Below are 8966 nucleotides of genomic sequence, written 5' to 3'. Positions count from 1 at the left end.
GGAGCCTTCGTCTCTCGTCATATTCACTCTTTCTCTGCTAACCTTTGCAGAGACTGTTCTCTCCAGCCCCATTTGGTACAGCTTACTAGAGTTCTGTGTCACCAGATCGTTCCTAATCAGGACTTCCTAGAGGTCTGTATGATACCAGACAAGAGAGGATCATTTGTTCGTAAGACTGGGATTCATAAAATAGCTGTTGTTGTTGGGAATTGGGGTGGAGGGTGAGGGGAAATGTTGGAGAGAACAGAGATAACCTGAAAACAGTGACCTCACTGGCAGGACTAGACAAAGAGTAAATGAAGGGGGTACAATGGTTTCAGAGACCTCTCAGGAAATAAGAGATAATAATAAGAGATCTTTTCAAAGTATAGTGTTATGTAATGAATGAATGGAATAGAAGATTCCACACAGAGGACTTCTGGTACAAGATGGCAGACTGAGTATACTTTGCCTTTCCCAATTCCTAAATCCTACTAAAATAATAACAAAAACACTTTTCAAAGACACTTGTTTAAAAAACAGCAAAGACAACAATAGAAGGTAGAGAGAAGGTGTGAGGATGCAGTCCCGAAAACAAAATATTTCAAAATATTTCTAGAAGCAGATTGAAGAAATGCTGACAAATGCAATAACCCAGAAGTAGTCATAGCCTAAACAGAGTTGTAAGGTACTGTGGGGTAGAGGAAATCATACACCTGGAAAAACTCTATAATCAGAAGGTGAAGGGAGTTCTAGGGAAGATGGCAGAGTAAGAAGATCCTAAACTCACCTTGTTCCACAGATGGAACTAGATAACACCCATATCAGTGTAAAGAACCCAAAAAATGACCTGAGACTGTCAGAACAGACTCTCCACAGCTAAATATAGAGAAAAGGGCACATCAAATAGGGTAGGAAGGGCAGAGACATGGTTGGGAGCTAAGCAGACATATGGGATTGTCACAGGAGGGAAGGATGTCACAGACACAGAGAGGGGAGAGGATCAGACCTCTACACCAGGCATCCAGACACAGTGAACCTGCATGGGGAAGACAAATCCCCATAACCTTCGGCTTTGAAAACCAGAGGGGCCGAATTTTGTGAGTTCTTAAAACCAGCAGTACTTAATTTTAAAAATTTAAAATTTAAAATTTAAAAATCAGCAAGCTCAGCTCTGAGAGAGCTGGGAAGGTGACAGGAAACTGAGTCGCCACCTTAGAGACATTATATCAAACAATCCCACAGAAATACAGTATAGAAGCAGTACTTTGAAAAATGATTCAGGTATATGGGAAGATTTATCTTCTAATCTCAGAGTGTTTACTGGAGGAGTAGGGATCTTTAGGGGACTTGTCCAGGAACAACTGAGATGGCAGGCACGATTTCTCTCTCCCACCCCCCAATAGACACACAGCTCCCTGCAGGAACCAGCCCCCAATAGACACATAATTTCCTGCAGGAACCAGTACAGCAGCCAACATTCTCCTCTGAACTTCCAAACACCGTGCCCCACCCCACTGTTCTCCTGTGGACACACCCCCTCCAGCCAGGCTTTGGCCCCAGGTCCCCTCCCACAGAAGATCCAGGTAAAGCTTTTTAATACCACATGCCTCACCCCCCTCACCCCTTCCTACACTCCTCTGCGCACCTGCCCACTCCAATAAGCCCTTGAGTAGAGTCCATCCAAAGTCATGCCATAGCCTGACAGGGTGCAAGCAGCCCTGACAAGGGCCAGCACCACCCAAAATGACTCCCACCCTGGGGAGAGGAAAAGATAACCGCATGTGCCAGTCCAACTGTAGCCCCAGCAGTGTGCTGGGGTCAGACATCTGGTCTACCTGCAGGCCCTGTCCATCAGCAAAACTTCTCTGGGGACAACACAGGGAAAGGACCTGCAGTTTGGTGATGAATCTCTGGCAAATGCCTATTGTGACTCACATTAAACCCAAAGCAGTCCCAGACTGGCACTAATAACACAGGGACCAAACCCTGCCCACAACAGGCAAAGATAGCTACTGCAGACACCTGGATTAAAGGCAAAAACAGCTCAGCTACAAGAGCAGGGTATACATAACTCACATAGGAGATACTCTGGAAGTGCCAGGTTCTGGTGAACAGGGGACACTGCAACACGGGGCACTACAGGACCTCTTCTGGTTTTGTTGTTGTTGTTTTAGAAAGGGAGAGGGAGAGTGTGTGCATGCACACATATAAGAGTTGGGAGAGGAGGCCAGAGAGAGAGACAGAAAGAGAAAGAGAATCTTTTTTTTTTTTTTTAGGTTTTTTTTTTTTTATTAATTTTATTTTTTATAAACATATATTTTTATCCCCAGGGGTACAGGTCTGTGAATCACCAGGTTTACACACTTCACAGCACTCACCATAGCACATACCCTCCCCAGTGTCCATAATCCCACCCCCCTCCCAACCCCCCTCCCCCCATCAACCCTCAGTTTGTTTTGTGAGATTAAGAATCACTTATGGTTTGCCTCCCTCCCAATTCCATCTTGTTTCATTTACTCTTCTCCTACCCCCTTAACCCCCCATGTTGCATCTCCTCTCCCTCATATCAGGGAGATCATATGATAGTTGTCTGAGAAAGAGAATCTTAAGCAGACTTCAGCATGGAGCCCAAAACAATAACTGAAATATACATTAAAAACATTTTTCACTAATATGAAAAATATATTAGATGGCATACCTAGTAGACTAAAGGAAGCGGAAGAATGGATCAGCAACTTAGAAGACAAAGTAATGGAGAACAATCAAGGTGAACAGGAGAGAGAAAAAAATAATAATAAGTGAAAATAGACTTAGGGAACTCAACAAGCATAATAACCTTCACATCCTAGGGATCCCAGAAGGAGAAGAGAGTAAAGGGGGGCAGAAATTTTATTTGAAGAAATAATAACTTAAAACATCCCAAATCTGGGCAAGGAAACAGAAATCCAGATCCAGGAGGCACAGGGAGCACCAATAAAATCAACCCAAGGAAGTCCATAAGAAGACACATAATAATTAAAATGGCAAAAAGAACGAATAAAGAGAACATTTTAAAAGCAGCAAGAAAAAAGAAAACTGTTACAAGGGAAAGCCAACAAAGTTATACACTGATTTTTCAGCAAAAACTCTGTAGGCCAGAAGACAGGGGCATGATTTATTTAAAGTACCAGAAAAAAACAAAACAAAACAAAAAAAGAAAAAACCTGCACCCAAGATTACTAGGTACTCTATCCAGCAAGGCTCTCGTTCAGAATATACCACAAAACAAATCTCAACAAATTCAAAAACACTGAAGATATACCATGCATCTTTTCTGATCACAACACTATGAAACTAAAAATCAACTGCAAAAAAAGCTCTAGGAAGAACAGAAATACACGGAGGTTAAATAACATATTACTAAACAATAAATGGGTCAACTAGGAAATTAAAGAAGAAATTAAAAAATACATGGGTAGAAATTAAAATGAAAACACAAAGCTCTAAAATCTTTGGGGTGTAGCAAAAGCTGTTCTAAAAAGGAAGTTTACAGCAATACAGGCCTACCTCAAGAAGCAAGAAACCTCTCAAATAAACAACCTAATCTTATATTTAAAGGAGTCAGAAAAAGAACAGACAAAACCCAAACCTAGTAGAAGGAAGGAAATACTAAGATTAGAGCAGAAATAAACAAAATAGAAACTAAAGAAAAAAGATCAATGAAATCAGGAACTGGTTTTTTAAAAAAGATTAATAATATTAATAAACCTTTAGGCAGACTCATCAAAGAGAGAGAGAGAGGGAAAGCACTCAAATAAATGAAATCAGAAATGAAAGAGGAGAGATAAGCAACTGATACAACAGAAATACAAAGGATTATGAAAGCATAATATGAAAAATTATATGCCAACAAACTGGAAAACCTAGAAGAAATGGATAAGTTCCTAGGAGCATATAACCTACAAAAACTGAATTAGGAATAAATAGAAAATTTGAACAGATTGATTAACAGCAATGAAATTGAAAAAGTAATAAAAAAAAAAAACCTCACAACAACAACACCGATAAAAACAAAATTCCCAACAAACAAAAGTCTGGGACCAGATGGCTTCATAGGTTTATTCTACCAGACATTTAAAGAAGAGTTATTACCTATTCTTTTCAAATTATTACAAAAAAAACAGAAGAGGAAGGAATGCTTCCAAATTCATTCTATGAAACCTGAATTACCCAGTACCAAAATCAGATAAGGACACTATAAAAAAAGAGAACTGCAGGCCAATATCCCTAATGAACATAGAGGCAAAAATCCTCAACAAAATATTAGCAAACTGAATCCAACAATACATTAAAAAATCATTCACCACAATCAAGTATGATTTATTCCTGGGATGCATGGGCAATTCAACATTTGCAAATCGATTAATATCCCATCAAGAAGAGAAAAGATAAAAACACTATGATCATTTCAGTAGATGCAGAAAAAGCTAATATCCATTCAGAATAAAATCTTCAACAAAGTAGGTTTAGAGAGAGCACACTTCAACATAATAAAGACCATTTATGAAAAACCCACAGTGACCATCATACTCAATGGTGAAAAACCCACAGCTTTTCTCTTAAGGTAAGGAACAAGACAAGGATGTCCACTTTCATCCCTTTTATTCAACATATTACTGGAAGTCCTAACCACAGCAATCAGACAAGAAAAAGAAATAAAAGTTATCCAAATCAGTAAGGAAGAAGTTAAACTCTATCTTCAGATGACATGATACTTTATTGAGAAAAGTCCTAAAGACTCCACCAAAAAACTACTAGAACTGATAAATGAATTTAGTAAGGTCACAGGATACATAATCAATATATAAAAATCCATTGCATTTCTACACACTAATAATGAAATTATTAGAGAAATTAGGAAAACAATCCTATTTACAATTTCAGCAGAAGAAATAAAATACCTAGCAATAGACTCAGCCAAAGAGGTGAAAAGACCTATACTCTGAAAACTATAAAACCCTGATGAAAGAATTTGAAGACAACACCAACAAATGGAAAAAGATTCCATGCTCATGGGTTGGAAGAACAAATACTGTTTAACAGAATTGGAAGAACAATTACTGTTAAAATGTCCATACTACCCAAAGCAAACTATGAATTTAATGCAATTTCTATCAAAATACCAACAGCATTTTTCACAGAACTAGAACAAATAGTCCTAAAGTTTCTATGCAACCATAAAAGACCATGAAGAGTCAAAGCAATTTGGAAAAGAAGAACAAAACTAGGGGTGTCAAAATCCCAGATTTCAAGTTATATTAAAATTGTAGTAATCAAAACAATACAGACACATAGATTAATGTGACAGAATAGAGAGCCTGGAAATAAACCCACAAGTATATGGTCAATTAATCTTCAACAAAGGAGGCAAGAATATGCAATGGAAAAAAGACAGTCTCTTCAACAAGTGGTGTTGGGAAAACCGGACAGCTACCCACAAAAGAATGAAACTGGACCACTTTCTTACACCATACATAAAAATAAAATACAAATGGATTAAGGACTTAAAATGTGAGACCTGAAACCATAAAAATTCTTGAAGACAACACAGGCAGTAATTTCCCTAATATCAGTCATAGCATCATTTTTCTAGGTATGTTTTGTGAGGCAAAAAAATAAAGGCAAAAATAAACTAATAGGACTACATTAAAATAAAGAGCCTTTGCACAGCAAAGAAAACAACCAACAAGAGTAAAAGACAACATACTGAATGGGAGAAGATATTTGCAAATGATATATCTGATAAAGGATTTGTATCCAAAATATATAAAGATCTTACGTAACTCAACACCAAAAAACCATACCATTCTATTAAAGATGGGTAGAAGACATGAACAGACATTTCTCTAAAGAAGACATACAGTCGGCCCAATGAAAAGAGGCTCACCATCACTCATCATCAGGGAAATACAAATCAAACCACAATGAGATATCACCTCACACCTCACACCTCACACACTGTCAAAATGGCTAAAATAAAAAACACAAGAAACAATGAGTGTTGGTAAGCATTTGAAGAAAAAAGGAACCCTCATGCACTATTGAGGGGAATGCAAGCTGGTGCAGCCATGTGAAAAACACAATGGAGGTTCCTCAAATAATTAAAAACAGAATTACCATGGGATCCCATAATTCCACTACTGGGTATTTACCTGAAGAATACAAAAACACTAATTAAAAAAAATATATGTACCCCTATGTTTATTGCAGCATTAATTACAATGGGCAAATTATATAAAAAGCCCCAGTGTCCATCAACAGATGAATAGACAAAGAGGTGGTACATATATATAAAATGAAATATTATTCGGCCTTAATAAAGAATGGAATGCTGCTGCCAGGGTGCCTGGGTGACTCAGCTGGTTAAGCATCTGACTCTTGATTTTGGCTCAGGTCATAATCTCAGGGTAATGAGATAGAGCCCTGTGTCAGGCTTCGTACTCATGGGGAATCTGCTTGAGATTCTCTTTCCCTTTCCTTCTGCTCCTCCCCGCCCCCCACATTTTCTCTCTCTCTCTCTCTCAAATAAATAAATAAATCTTTTTTTTTTTTAAAGAAGAATGCAACAACTTGGGTGGATCTAGAGGGTATAATGCTAAGTGAAATAAGTCAGCCAGAGAAAGACAAATACCATATGATCTCACTTATATGTGGAATTTAAGAATAGAAATAACAAAAAAGAAAAGACAAACCAAAAAACAGACTCTTAACTATACAGAACAAATAGCTGGTTCCCAAAGGGACAATGGGTGGGGGGATGGGTGAAATAGATAAAGAGAATTAAGAGTAGACTTAGCATGCTGAGCACGGAGTAATGTATAGAATTGTTCAATCACTATATTGTATGCCTGAAACTAATATAACACTGTATGTTAACTATACTGGAATTAAAAATAAAAGTTAATTAATTAATTAATTTAAAGAATAAGGTAAAGGTTAGAAGTGTGGTGGGAAACAAAAAGATCAGTTGAAGATCTATGTACGGGGCAGACTGTTCCAGACTTGGGAAGAGCTTAAGCAGCCCAGCATTTGTTACTGGAAAACACCCTCTACAAAGTTAGTTGGAAAAAAAAAAAAAGAAGTTAATTGAACTACTAAGAGAGAGGTGGGGGGCCTAATGAGACTGCTGCCACACGGAAGGTAGGCCCTATTTCTCACAAAGTTTTCTAAGAATTCATTTTAAGGAAAATAAGCCCACCCACCTGAAGAGAACTCCTACTTGAGTCCTTCTACTCCCTCAGTTCTTAAATATCAATAGTTTTTATCTACTGCTGTGTTAGAAGTTATTCCAGTACTTAGTAGCTTAAAATAACTAATATTTTGCTTCACTTAGTTTCTGAGGGTCAGGAATTCAGATGTGGCTTCGCTGGGTCATTCTGGCTCAGGGTCTCTCATGAGATTGCAGTCCAGATTTTGGCTGGGGTTATAGTTATTTGAAGGCTTGATGGAGACTCCAGGACCCACTCCCAAGCTCGCTGGTATAGCTGTTCTCAAGAGCCTTTGGTTTCTTGTTATGTGGACCTCTTCTTGTGTTATTGTAGTTGGCTTCCTTCAGAGGAAGTAATCCAAGAGAAAGGGCAAATCCCACTCCCCCCTGCTTGTGTTCCCTCTCTCACTGTGCCTCTGTCAAATAAATAAGAAAACTCTTTAGAAAAAAAAAAAGAAAGAAACAAGTTGTTCAAAACATGGATCGGTATCCCTATATATGTTTCACAAGCAGCAAGAAGGGGTGATGAGCCAAAAGAAGACGGAGGATGGCACAAAAGAAGAGGATTTCAAAAATAGCATTGCATTAGATGAAGGTACATACAGGTGCTCTTTTCTATTTCAAGGTGGCCTGGAGAGTGGGACACCACTGACCGAGCTCTAAGAATGGTCTAGAGCTCTGAGCATAACTGCTGGACGACAGTGTAAGAGAGGCTGGCTTCTTGTGTCTTAGAATTAGTGTCTATGTCTGAGGGTGTTTGTTCTAAGCCTCTTCCTGGAGGTCCTGAAAAATTGCAATTAAAACAGGTTATTCATTTTGCTTTCATTGGATGTGGGTATTATCGGAGTACAAAACCATGCTTGCTTCATTTCTGAACTTCTAAATATGCATTACACAACCAAGAGTTAAACATTGAAGATATCTTACTGCTTTTCAGATTAAAGCTGCTATTCCTTTTTCTGAAAACCTATTAACATTTGAACTCCACTTCAAAGTCTTTCTATTTCTACTCTTTCTTTGTACAAATTCCAAAAGCTAATATGTACTAAGCGTGGCACTAGGTGCTGCCGATAGAATCACGAGCAAAGACATGGAGCTTACAACATACAGGATAAGTATGCAATTTTCACTACTTTATTAAAAAGTCTTTGTAGGTGGAAAGTACAAGAAGTTATAAATATATACAGGAAGAGCTCTTAGCCCAGACCTTAGGAATATGCAGTCAAAAAGGGTTTCCTAACTCCCACATCCCCCTCTATTTGATTTTGTTTCCTAAATATCTCTAAGATCTATCCCAGCTTCATTTCTACCACACTGTGTAGCTATGCCAGACTACTGTCATTGAAGGGGCCCAGGGAAGCCTGCCCCCAAATGTACCACGTGGCATACTGATCATTTTGAATTCAAGTTACTTGGGAAACAGCCAGTACAAGAACACTCAAAACCCTCCTCTGTCCCCCTGAAACTGAGAAACAAATCTCCCTGTATAAGAAGTATAAAGACATCCTTATCACCAAAGATAGGGGCTTTAAAGTGGAGAAAGTTATAGAAAGAAACCTTGTTATTTTTTTTTCTAATCTACTACCTCAGCCTAAATTCTGCTTAGAATTCCTCACTAACTAAAGCTCCCAAACACCTGTTTTCATTATCCTGTCAATTCCTTACAAATTTATTTTCTCTTTGTCCAAAAAGGTATAAAAACTGCCTGCTTGGGTAATATATTTGGGTCTCAATTTCA

The sequence above is a fragment of the Lutra lutra genome, chromosome 10, assembly GCF_902655055.1.
Source record: "Lutra lutra chromosome 10, mLutLut1.2, whole genome shotgun sequence".
NCBI classification, from domain to species: domain Eukaryota; kingdom Metazoa; phylum Chordata; class Mammalia; order Carnivora; family Mustelidae; genus Lutra; species Lutra lutra.
The sequence above is the reverse complement of the archived record's forward strand: the minus strand, read 5'-3'. Positions refer to the sequence as shown.